This window comes from Arachis ipaensis, chromosome B10 (assembly GCF_059453495.1).
Source record: "Arachis ipaensis isolate K30076 ecotype BB chromosome B10, ASM5945349v1, whole genome shotgun sequence".
Taxonomy (NCBI): Eukaryota; Viridiplantae; Streptophyta; class Magnoliopsida; order Fabales; family Fabaceae; genus Arachis; species Arachis ipaensis.
Window position 1 is genome coordinate 85479017 of NC_142435.1, and position 13557 is coordinate 85492573.

The following is a 13557-nucleotide window of genomic DNA, read 5'->3' on the forward strand; positions in this document are numbered from 1 at the left end:
AATGGCATAAGGAGGTTTAATAGAATCTCTATGGTCTCTAGATGAGTCTCAGATTCCTTTGGTTCCTCAAAGGGAAGCTCCTTATTGATCACTGGATGTCCTAGGAGGTCTTCCTCCTTGGGATTCACGTCCTCTCCTTCCTTCACAGGTTCGGCCATGGTGATTAATTCAATGGCCTTGCACCCTCCTTTTGGATTTTCTTCTGTATTGCTTGGGGGAGTACTATGAGGGATTTCAGCGATCCTTTTACTCAGCTGGCCCACTTGTGCTTCCAAATTTCTAATGGATGACCTTGTTTCATTCATGAAACTCACAGTGGCCTTAGATAGATCAGAGACTAAGTTTGCTAAATTAGAGGTATTTTGTTCAGAGTTCTCTGTCTGTTGCTGAGTGGATGATGGAAAAGGTTTACTATTGTTAAACCTATTTCTTCCACCATTATTAAAGCCTTGTTGAGGCTTTTGATCCTTCCATGAGAATTTTGGATGATTTCTCCATGATGGGTTATAGGTGTTTCCATAAGGTTCACCCATATAATTTACCTCTGCTATTGCAGGGTTTTCAGGATCATAAGCTTCTTCTTCAGAAGATGCCTCTTGATTACTGTTGGATGCAGCTTGTATTCCATTCAGACTCGGAGAAATCATATTAACTTGCTGAGTCAATATTTTGTTCTGAGCCAATATGGCATTCAGAGTATCAATTTCAAGAACTCCCTTCTTCATAGGCGTCCTATTACTCACAGGATTCCTCTCAGAAGTGTACATGAACTGGTTATTAGCAACCATGTCAATGAGTTCTTGAGCTTCTGCAGGCGTTTTCTTTAGGTGAATGGATCCACCTGCAGAGGTATCCAATGACATTTTAGCTAATTCAGACAGACCATCATAGAATATGTCCAGGATGGTCCATTCTGAAAGCATGTCAGAAGGACACTTTTTGGTCAGTCCTTTGTATCTCTCCCAAGCTTCATAGAGGGATTCACCTTCTTTTTATCTGAAGGTCTGAACATCCACTCTAAGCTTACTCAGCTTTTGAGGAGGAAAGAACTTGGCTAAGAAAGCCTTGACCAGCTTATCCCAAGAGTTCAGGCTATCCTTAGGTTGAGAGTCCAACCATATTCTAGCTCTATCTCTCACAGCAAAAGGGAAAAGCATGAGCCTGTAGACTTTAGGATCTACTCCATTAGTCTTAACAGTATCACAGATCTGCAAGAATTCAATTAAGAACTGAAAAGGATCTTCAGATGGAAGTCCATGAAACTTGCAGTTCTGCTGCATCAGAGAAACTAATTGAGGTTTAAGCTCAAAATTGTTTGCTCCAATGGCAGGAATGGAGATGCTTCTTCCATGAAAATTGGAATTAGGTGCAGTAAAGTCACCAAGCATCCTCCTTGCATTATTATTCTTTTCGGCTGCCATCTCCTCTTCTTGTTCGAAAATTTCTGAAAGGTGCTTGCTGGATTGTTGTAATTTAGCTTCTCTTAGTTTCCTCTTCAGAGTCCTTTCAGGTTCTGGATCTGCTTCAACAAGAGTGTTCTTGTCCTTGCTCCTGCTCATATGAAAAAGAGGGACAGAAAAATAATAATAGGGAGTAGAAGGAGATGAGAGAGAAGGAGAATTTTCGAAAATTATTTTTGAAAAAGAGTTAGTGATTTTCGAAAATAGTTTTTTTGAAAAAGGTTAGTAATTTTTTGAAAGTTAAAATCAAAAATTAAAACAATTAGTTAATAAAAAAAGAAATTTTGAAAAAGAGGGAAGATATTTTTGAAAATTAGAGAGAGAGAGTTAGTTAGTTAGGTAGTTTTGAAAAAGATGAGAAACAAACAAAAAGTTAGTTAGTTAGTTGAAACAAATTTGAAAATCAATTTTGAAGAGATAAGAGGATAAGAAGTTAGAAAGGATATTTTAAAATCAAATTTTGAAAAAGATAAGATAAAGAGATATTTTTGAAAAGATATGATTGAAATTATTTTTGAAAAAGATTTGATTTTTAAAATCACAATCAATGACTTGATTCACAAGAAATCACAAGATATGATTCTAGAACTCAAAGTTTGAATCTTTCTTAACAAGTAAGTAACAAACTTGAAATTTTTGAATCAAAACATTAATTGGTGATGTTATTTTCGAAAATTATGTGATAAAGGTAAGAAAAAGATTTTGGAAAAATATTTTTAAAAATTTTCGAAAATAAATAAGAAAAGTGAAAAGGATTTGATTTTTGAAAAGGATTTTGAAAAAGATAAGATTTTTAAATTGAAAATTTGATTTGACTCATGAAAACAACTATATTTTAAAAATTTTTTGAAAAAGTCAACTCAAATTTTTGAATTTATGAGAGAAAAGAGGGAAAGATATTTTTTTGATTTTTGAATTTTTAATGATGAGAGAGAAACAAGAAAAATGATGCAATGCATGAAAGTTATGGATCAAAACAATGAATACATGCAAGAATGCTATGAATGTCAAGATGAACACCAAGAACACTATGAAGATCATGATGAACATCAAGAACATATTTTTGAAAATTTTTATATGCAAAGAAAACATGCAAGACACCAAACGTAGAAATCTTTCATGTTTAGACACTATGAATGCAAAAATGCACATGAAAAACAAGAAAAGATGCAAAACAAGAAAACATCAAGATCAAACAAGAAGACTTACCAAGAATAACTTGAAGATCATAAAGAACACTATGAATGCATGAATTTTTCGAAAAATGCAAGATGAACATGCAATTGACACCAAACTTTAAATCTAACTCAAGACTCAAACAAGAAACATGGAATATTTTTGATTTTATGATTTTTTTGTATTTTCTTTTAATTTTTTTTTTCGAAAATCAGTTTGAAAAAGAAAAATAAGGATCCCAAAATTTTTAATATGAATTCCAGGAATCTTATGCTCTTTAGTCTAAAGCTCCAATCAAAGGGTCAGGCATGGCTTAATAGCCAGCCAAGCTTTAGTATGTAACTCAGACATGACACGCCTGACATTCCCTACCCAGAAGGATTAGACATGGCTTTACAGCCAGCCAGGCTTCAACATGCTTCATGAAACACTAGAATTCATTCTTAAAAACTCTAAAGAAAAATATATTTTTGAAAACATTTTTATTTTAATTTTTTTTTTAAATTTTTTTTCAAAAACAAAGGAGAAATTTTTTTGAAATATTTTTGAAAAAGTTTTTTGAAAAGTTTTTGAAAAGAAAACGAAAAGAAAGTTACCCAATCTGAGCAACAAGATGAACCGTCAGTTGTCCAAACTCGAACAATCCCCGGCAATGGCGCCAAAACCTTGGTGCACGAAATTGTGATCTCAGGTAACGGCACTAGAAACTCTGTACGCACGTCTTAATGAATTGTTTTTCATTCACAACTTCAATACAACTAACCAGCAAGTGCACTGGGTCGTCCAAGTAATAAACCTTACGCGAGTAAGGGTCGATCCCACAGAGATTGTTAGTATGAAGCAAGCTATGGTCATCCTATAAATCTCAGTCAGGCGGATATAGAATGGTTATGGAGTTTTCAAAAATAAATAATAGAATAGGGATAGAAGTACTTATGTAAATCCTTGGTGAGAATTTCAGATGAATGCATGGAGATGCTTTTGTCCCTCTAAACCTCTGCTTTCCTGCTGTCTTCATCCAATCAGTCTTACTCCTTTCTATGGCTGGCTTTATGTAAGGACATCACCGTTGCCAATGGCTACTTTTGATCCTCTCTGGAAAATGGTCCGATGCGCTGTCACTGCATGGCTAATCGTCTGGAGGCGTCACCCTTGCCAATGGCTGCATCATATCCTCTTGTGAAAATGGTCCAAATGCTCTGTTACAGCACGGCTAATCATCTGAGGTTCTCGATCATACTGGAATAGGATTCACCCTCCTTTTGCGTCTGTCACTACGCCTAGTACTCGCGAGTTTGAAGCTCGTCACAGTCATTCAATCCCAGAGTCCTACTCGGAATACCACAGACAAGGTTTATACTTTTCGGACTCTCATGAATGCCGCCATCAATCTAGCTTACACCACGAAGATTCTGATTAAGAGATCTAAGAGTTACTCATTCAATCTAAGGTAGAACGGAAGTGGTTGTTAGGCACGCGTTCATAGGGAATGATGATGATTATCACGTTCATCACATTCAGGTTGAAGTGCGAATGAATATCTTAGAAGCGGAATAAGTTGAATTGAATAGAAAAACAGTAGTACTTTGCATTAATCTTTGAGGAACAGCAGAGCTCCACACCTTAATCTATGGAGTGCAGAAACTCTACCGTTGAAAATACATAAGTGAAAGGTCCAGGCATGGCTGAATGGCCAGCCCCCAAACGTGATCAATAGGATCAAAATATAATCCAAAGATGTCTAATACAATAGTAAAAAGTCCTATTTATAATAAACTAGCTACTAGGGTTTACAGAAGTAAGTAATTGATGCATAAATCCACTTCTGAGGCCCACTTGGTGTGTGCTTGGGCTGAGCTTGAATGTTACACGTGGAGAGGCTCTTTCTGGAGTTGAACGCTAGGTTGTAACGTATTTCTGGCGTTCAACTCTGGTTTGTGACTTGTTTCTGGCGTTTAACTCCAGACAGCAGCGTAGAACTGCCGTTCAACGCCCTTTTACATCGTCTAAACTCGTTCAAAGTATGGACTATTATACATTTCTGAAAAGTCCTGGATGTCTACTTTCCAACGCAATTGGAAGCGAGCCATTTTGAGTTTTGTAGCTCCAGAAAATCCACTTTGAGTGCAGGGAGGTCAGAATCCAACAGCATCAGCAGTCCTTCTTCAACCTCTGAATCTGATTTTTGCTCAAGTCCCTCAATTTCAGCCAGAAAATACCTGAAATCATAGAAAAATACACAAACTCATAGTAAAGTCCAGAAATGTGAATTTAACATAAAAACTAATAAAAACATCCCTAAAAGTAACTAGATTCTACTAAAAACATACTAAAAACAATGCCAAAAAGCGTATAAATTATCCGCTCATCATGGAGCTACGTATCAAAGGCTAATGAATAAAGTCTTTTCAGATCATATCGGAAAAATCATGGAAGTCTACGTGGACGACATGTTAATAAAGACACAAAGTGAAGAGACATTATTGTCCGACCTGGCCTAAGTGTTCGACACCATAAGGAAGCATGACATGCGCCTCAATCCCGCAAAATGCACTTTTGCAGTAGAAGCAGGCAAGTTCTTGAGTTTTATGCTCACACAAAGAGGAATTGAGGCAAATCCGGATAAATTCCAGGCCATACTCAACATGAAGAGCCCAACCTGTGTCAAAGAAGTACATCAACTCAACGGGAGGTTGGCAGCCTTGTCTAGGTTCCTAGCGGGATCAGCAGTAAGATCCCTTCCTTTTTATGCCACTCTAAGGAATGGAAAGAACTTTGAATGGACAATGGAATGCGAGCAAGCCTTCCAAGATTTCAAAAGTTTCCTGGGGCGACCACCTATCCTAACTCGACCACAAAAGGAAGAACCACTCGTATTGTACCTTGCGGTAGGAAGTTGGGCAGTAGCCTCACCACTAGTTCGAGAGGACGACTGACGTCAGGATTTTTGCCAGTAAAGAATGTCATAAAAGCAGTCGCGTTGTAGATATAGTCTCTAAACCGACAGAAATCCCTTCGTAAAGAATGTTGAGTTTGGATATAGTCTCTATCCTAGTTATCCTTATCAATTGTGATGAGAATTGGATTCTTCCCCCACCTTATTAACCTCTAACTATGAAGTTAAGTTAAGTGGACAAATTAATTCCAATTTTTAATCAACAATGAGTTTGATAACTCAAGAGTTACCAATGTCTCAACCAAAGCCAAAAGAGAAAAATCCAAATTATTTATATAATAAAAAGGAGCAATCATAAGTCTGAAATACTTCAAAAAATATATTAAAGAGAAAATCAATCTAAACATAGAGAGTCATAAACAAAATTGAGAAAAGAAATAAAAGAACATTGAACCTGGGATTGAGAGTCACTCTAAAACTAAGAGAAATCCTAAATCCTAATCCTAAGAGAGAGGAGAGAACCTCTCTCTCTAAAAACTACATCTACTCCTAAAATTGTGAATTATGAGAGCCTCTTCATGAATGGATGCAGTCCCCCACTTTATAGCCTCTAATCTGTGTTTTCTGGGCCGCAAACTGGGTTAGAAACACTCCAGAATTCGCTGGTTTCGAATTTTGCCACGCTGGATTTCCGTCACTGCGACTCGGCCGCATGGATCACGCGGTCACGTCATCTAGCATTAAGGAGACTATAATATATTATATATCAAATTGAAGCTCCAGATGTTAGCTTTCCAACGCAACTGAAACCGCGTCGTTTGGATCTCTGTAGCTAAAGCTATAGCCGTTTGAGTGCAAAGAGGTCAGGCTGGACAGCTTAGCAATTTCTCCAACTTGTTGCATTCCTTCCACTTTTGCATGCTTCCTTTCCATCCTCTGAGCTATTCCTGCCCTGTAATCTCTGAAATCACTTAACACACATATCAAGGCATCTAATGGTGATAAGAGAGGATTAATAATAAGCAAATATAAGATCAAAGAAGCATGTTTTCAATCAAAGCACATAATTAGGAAGGCAAATGTAAAACCATGCAAATAGTATGAATAAGTGGGTAAAGTGTTGATAAAAACCACTCAATTGAGCACAAGATAAACCATGAAATAGTAGTTTATTAACCTCCCCACACTTAAACATTAGCATGTCCTCATGCTAAGCTCAAGAGAAACTATAAAGAAATGAAGAGGAATGGTAGAATGCATGAAATGCAACCTATCTATATGAATGCAACTACATGCAAAAAATGTTTCTACCTACTTGGTTAAAAGTAAATAAATTCTCCAAGACAATTATGAATCAAATTCCACTAATTCAAATCATACAGTGAAAACAAGTAAACTTGTAAGAAGATACCTCATGAAAGCAGGGAACATAGAATTAAGCACTGAACCCTCACTGGTAGTGTATATCACTCTAATCTCTCAAGTGTATAGGGTAATTCACTCTACTCTTCCCTAATCATGCTTTCTAAACCTTGTTCTTCATCTAACCAATCAACAAAAATTTAGTGTACCAATGCAAACATCATGAGGTCTTTTTCAAGGTTGTAATGGGGCTAAGGTAAGGGTAAAGGTATATGTATGGCTAAGTGAGCTATAAATTGAATCTTTGACTAGCCAAGCTCTCACCGAACATACATACACTCTATATAACTTTAAAATCATACCTAGCTACCCATAATTCTCACTTTTGTATAATTCCCATACTCATGTACCAAATTTTTCTTTAATTTTTATCACATGTGCATTGATCTTTTATTAAACTTAATATTGGGGTAGTTTTGTCCCCTTATTTTATTGAGTATTTTTGGATTTTTCTCTTTTTTCTCTTTTTTTTTTTTGTAGAGAAACAAACATAACTTATCAATGTACATGGATTTTCTATTATTTTTCAATTTTTGTTTTTCATGAGTAGGTTCCCAAATTCCTGATATTCAAATAAATTAGAAACATTATACTTATTAACCCATGTTCCCACAGTTTTCCCATACTTAATTAACACACTATCTTAAGCTAACCAGAGATTCAATTGGGATATTTAATTGTTTTTCTGCTTTAAGGCTAGTGATGTGGTAAAATACAGAACAAGAGGGGGTTAAAAGGCTCAAAGTGGCTGACAAGGGTGATTTAAAGGGTAGGCTTATTTGGGATAAGTGAGCTAAAATCAAATAATGGCCTCAATCATATGCAAACATCTAAATACACTAAATAAAGGACATATAGACTGGAACAAAATACAGATTACAATCATAGAGAAGGAAACACACAGGAATAAAATATTTATGGTTAAATAGTATAACCATGTAAATAAGCTCAAAGTCTCACAGGTTGTGTGTTCTTTGGCTCAAAAATCATGTTCCAAATACAATTTCAAACTAGTTTAACACAAAAATTTTGGTTTTAAATTAGTAAAAATTTTCAAAAAATAGGATCTTAAGAAGAAACTTATTATTTTAACCAAGCAGTAACTAAATGCAAAAATCAAATAAACATGGAATTAAATATGCAAATGCAATAATTAACAAAGAAAATAAAATATTGGTGTTTGAGACAGGAAAGTACTAACCCATGGAGATCGGTATTGACCTCCCCACACTTAAAGATTGCACCGTCCTCGGTGCATGCTAAGATGTGCAGGTGGACGGGTTGTGGTTTCTCAGCTGGGCTCTTTTTTTGTTCCTTTCCTTCCTTAGTGGCCATCCTGAAGAAGGGAAGAGAAAGTAAATTAAATTCAATAGATATATAGCAAGGAAGAGAATGGAAGAGTGGTGATGGATGCACATTAGGATGTAATTGACATTAACACATGCTCTCGAGTACATGTGAAAAGTCAGCAATGAAAAATAGCCAGTGCATCGAAAGATAAGTGGATGCAGGGTGTTTATTGGCATGCCGGAAAAGGGCATGAGTAGCATAGACCAAGAATTACTTGTAATAAAGTACCATATTGTATTGACAATTATATTCAATTAAAATAGTAAAGGGAGTTTATGAAAAGCAAGCATTGAATAGTAGAATAACATAGAGAAGTGCATAATGCCATATGAGCTTTTTCACAAAGACATAGCATGCATGGTGAAGAAGGTATAGAAAGTATTACAGTGAACATGCAAGCAATCCTTTAAAGAAAATAATAATAATTGTCAAACATATAATGAGGAATAATGACTCAAATAAAATTCTAACACCAATAAAAATAATACAATGAATGAAAGTATGCAAATAAATGAAATAAAATAGAATGGAAGTGAAAGAAAATAAGAAAGGAAGAAGAAAGAAATAAGAAAAGATAAGAAAAATAAGGATTAGAGAAGAAAAGATAAGAAATTTGGCTGATCTGGATAATCTGTGCGCCGCTTGTGACGCGGACGCGTGAGTGAGGCGGTCGCGTGGTGCGCAAGAAGTCAGGTGACGCGGACGCGTGGGGCACGCGTTCGCGTGGGAGGGCTTGGGCTTCCAGCACGAGTCCAGCCCAACTCCAGCATAACTTTCGGTCATGCACCCTTTTGACGTAAATTTTCAAGTCACGCGGTCGCGTGGGAGGCCAAAGTTCCCATGGGACGCGGACGTGTCGGCGACGCAGTCGCGTGGGGTGATTTGTGCCATTGGCACGCCTCCAGCACTGCTCCTGCGAAACTCTCTGTTCGTTTTATTTTCTCCCCTCTCCTTGCGACGCGGACGCGTCACTGATGCGGTCGCGTCGCGTGCTCGCTTTTTTTTTTTTTAATCTGAAAAGAAAATGCAGAATACAGTGTTAATATGAATGTGATGCAAAACTCCAGATTCAATATAATAAAATAAAATAAAACTAGAAAAGAAATAAAACTAAATAAAAAATAAAAAAGGACGATCATACCATGGTGGGTTGTCTCCCACCTAGCACTTTTAGTTATAGTCCTTAAGTTGGACATTTGATGAGCTTCCTGCTATGGTGGCTTGTGCTTGTACTGATCCAGAAATCTCCACCAATGTTTGTATCTCCTGTAACCTCAGGGATTCCAAACTAGGCGCAGAAAGCCTTTAAGTAAGTTAAAGCAAGTGACCAGGCCCCAAGGGTGGTTATTGATAGAATGGATTCCGGGGTCCTAGACCTTGCCCTTGGACCCGTCTTTTGGTTGAGAAATATTGTTCCATTCGGGTGGCAAGCAGTCTGAATTCTCACGTAAGTGGCCAATCAACTTCCTAGACCCATTCATTTGAGCTTTACACCAACCTTTGCATTTAAACATAAAGCTTCCAACCATGATGAACCTTGCAGGATAATTCTTACCACTGACCATCTTCCTCTTATTCATAATGCCACAAAGAGCTCTAAGTTGACCATCCGTCTCCAGTAGCCCATATTCAAGTAGGATTAGAAAGCTAGGAGATATGAAATTTACCCACTTGAATGTTGTGAAGGATGATGGCAACTTAGGGGGAGGTATTTTTAATGAAATTACAAGTTCCACTCCCTTGTGCTCTTCTCTGATAATTACCACCTCTTTGCAAGCTTCTTCAATTTCAACCTCTTCCTCTTGGTATCTTTCTTTCAATTCAATCTCCTCTTCATTGCTTTCCAAGGGCATGGGAGGTTGTGCTTCCTCTTCTTGAATCTCAATCTCTTGATCAACCTCTTCCAAGTCTTCAACTGTGATATGCCTTGGAGGTTGTATACCCTCCTTAGCATCAAATTCAACCGTCTTGGAAGGAGGCTCTATGTCTTGACTTTCCCATGGAGGTTCTGCATCTCCTAGATCTTCAACCAACTTTTTTTCTTGAACAATGACAACTTCTTCTACTTGTTCTAGTACGAATTCATTCTCTGTCTTGTCCACTGGGGTTTCTGGTATCTCCTTCATGCTATGCTCTTCACTAGACTGTCCACGTGGGGCTGTGGCTGATCCTTGTGTATTTAAGTGTCTAGAAGCCCATTGAATTAATACTTGCCCCAGTTGTTGAACAGTTGCCTGAAATTTAATTACTGTTTCCCTTAGGCGATCCTCTGCTTCTCGGGTTACCGGACTTGGACATGATACAAAAGAAAGTGGTGGTGGTTGGGAGTGATTGGATTGGAATTGGGGTGGTTCTATATATGGTTCATATGACTCATAAGGTGGTTGGTATGGTGGTTGAGGGTTAGGGTCATATGGAGGTGAATGGTGGAAAGGGGCTTGTGAGTATGGTGGTCCAAAGTCATGTTAAAGAAAGGGTTCATAGGCATCTGGTGGTGGTTGTTGATAGTCCACTGGAGGTGGTTGTTGCCATGAGGGTTGATCAAATCCTTGTGGCTCCTTCCATCTTTGATTGTTCCAACCTTGATGCCTGTTCTCATTGTAATTTCTTCTTCCTGCAACATAATTGTAACCAGACTCATAGCCAAAGGGGTGAGAGTTCATAGTAGCAAAATAAAAATGAAAATAAAAACAAATTTAAATTAAAAGGTTATTTAAATTTTGAATTTGAAAATTAAATTTTGAAATTTTGAAATTTGAAATTTTGAAATTTGAATTTTAAATATTTTAAATTTGAATATTTGAAATTTGAAATTTGAAATTTGAAAATTTTTAAATTTAAATTTTGAAAATTCTTAAATTTGAATTTTGAAATTTGATTTTTGAAATAAGATAAGATAAGATAAAAATTTTAAAAATAAAAATCTAAAAATATTTTTTTTTTCGAAAAAATTAATTACAAATATTTTTGAATTTAATGAGGAAAGAGAAAAATAAAAAAAAATGACACCAAATTTCAAATTTTTAGATCAAAACGAAGAAAACAACTAAGAATAGCTTGAAGGTCAAGATGAACGCGAAGAACAACTCGAAGATCAAGATGAACACTAAGAACAAATTTTTGAAAAATTTTGTAATAACAAAATAAAAACCAATAACCTCTTAATTTATGAAAAAGCAAAAATAAAAACAAAAATAAAAACAAATAAACAAACAAAAAGCAAAAAATATTTACAATAACCAATAATAAGGCACACGTTTGCAATTCCCCGGCAACGGCGCCATTTTGACGTCAGGATTTTTGCCAGTCAAGAATGTCATAAAAACAGTCGCGTTGTAGATATAGTCTCTAAACCGACAGAAATCCCTTCGTACAAACGTTTTGGTTGTCACAAGTAACAAACCCCTTTGAAATTGATAACCGAGTATTCAAACCTCGGGTCGTCTTCTCAAGGAATTGCAGGGAGGTGTTCTTATTATTGATTATGAAAAAGTGTGTTTTTGGGGAATGTTGAGTTTGGGCAATGGGCACAGGTATATTTAAATGACAAGTAAAATAAATTAACAATAATAAAATCTCTTGGCAAGGTATGGAGAACTGGAGGTCCTATCCTAGTTATCCTTATCAATTGTGATGAGAATTGGATTCTTCCCCCACCTTATTAACCTCTAACTATGAAGTTAAGTTAAGTGGACAAATTAATTCCAATTTTTAATCAACAATGAGTTTGATAACTCAAGAGTTACCAATGTCTCAACCAAAGCCAAAAGAGAAAAATCCAAATTATTTATATAATAAAAAGGAGCAATCATAAGTCTGAAATACTTCAAAAAATATATTAAAGAGAAAATCAATCTAAACATAGAGAGTCATAAACAAAATTGAGAAAAGAAATAAAAGAACATTGAACCTGGGATTGAGAGTCACTCTAAAACTAATAGAAATCCTAAATCCTAATCCTAAGAGAGAGGAGAGAACCTCTCTCTCTAAAAACTACATCTACTCCTAAAATTGTGAATTATGAGAGCCTCTTCATGAATGGATGCAGTCCCCCACTTTATAGCCTCTAATCTGTGTTTTCTGGGCCGCAAACTGGGTTAGAAACACTCCAGAATTCGCTGGTTTCGAATTTTGCCACGCTGGATTTCCGTCACTGCGACTCGGCCGCATGGATCACGCGGTCACGTCATCTAGCATTAAGGAGACTATAATATATTATATATCAAATTGAAGCTCCAGATGTTAGCTTTCCAACGCAACTGAAACCGCGTCGTTTGGATCTCTGTAGCTAAAGCTATAGCCGTTTGAGTGCAAAGAGGTCAGGCTGGACAGCTTAGCAATTTCTCCAACTTGTTGCATTCCTTCCACTTTTGCATGCTTCCTTTCCATCCTCTGAGCTATTCCTGCCCTGTAATCTCTGAAATCACTTAACACACATATCAAGGCATCTAATGGTGATAAGAGAGGATTAATAATAAGCAAATATAAGATCAAAGAAGCATGTTTTCAATCAAAGCACATAATTAGGAAGGCAAATGTAAAACCATGCAAATAGTATGAATAAGTGGGTAAAGTGTTGATAAAAACCACTCAATTGAGCACAAGATAAACCATGAAATAGTAGTTTATCAACGACAAAGAGCAACAACCTGTATACTTCATTAGTAAAGTGCTGCAGGGATCCGAGTTGAACTACCAAAATATAGAAAAGTTTGCCTATGCTCTCATACTGACATCTCGACGACTTCGCCCATACTTCCAGGCTCACACTATTAAGGTTCGAACCGACCAGCCCATAAAAGGGATATTGCAGAAAATAGATTTAGCAGGCAGAATTTTACAATGGGCAGTCGAGTTATCCGAGTTCGACCTCCAATATGAAGTGCGGACAGCCATCAAATTGTAGTACTTGGCCGACTTCATTGCAGAATTCACAGATACCCTGGAAACCCCCACAGAATGGAATCTCTACGTGGACGGGTCCTCGAATAATACTGGAAGCGGTGCAGGTGTGATAATAGAAAGCAACCAAGGAACCCAAGTTGAGCTTTCCCTCAAATTTGGGTTCCCGGCCTCAAACAACCAGGCGGAATATGAAGCGTTACTAGCTGGTTTGAAGCTGGCTAAGGAGGTTGGAGCTCAAAAACTCAACATCTTCAGCGATTCACTAGTCACCTCACAAATAACGGGGAGCTATCAAGCCAAAGATCCCACCATGAAAAAGTATTTCAATAAAACCAAGGAACAGCTCGG

General features: G+C 36.8%; 1 non-coding gene across 1 annotated transcript; it reads left to right on the forward strand.

Annotated features, from left to right (window-relative positions):
* The first annotated feature begins 917 nt into the window (after positions 1–917).
* LOC148580706 (small nucleolar RNA R71) lies at positions 918–1025 on the forward strand. The gene has a single exon (XR_015896183.1). It is a non-coding gene; the product is annotated as a small nucleolar RNA R71 (small nucleolar RNA).
* The last annotated feature ends 12532 nt before the right edge of the window (positions 1026–13557 follow it).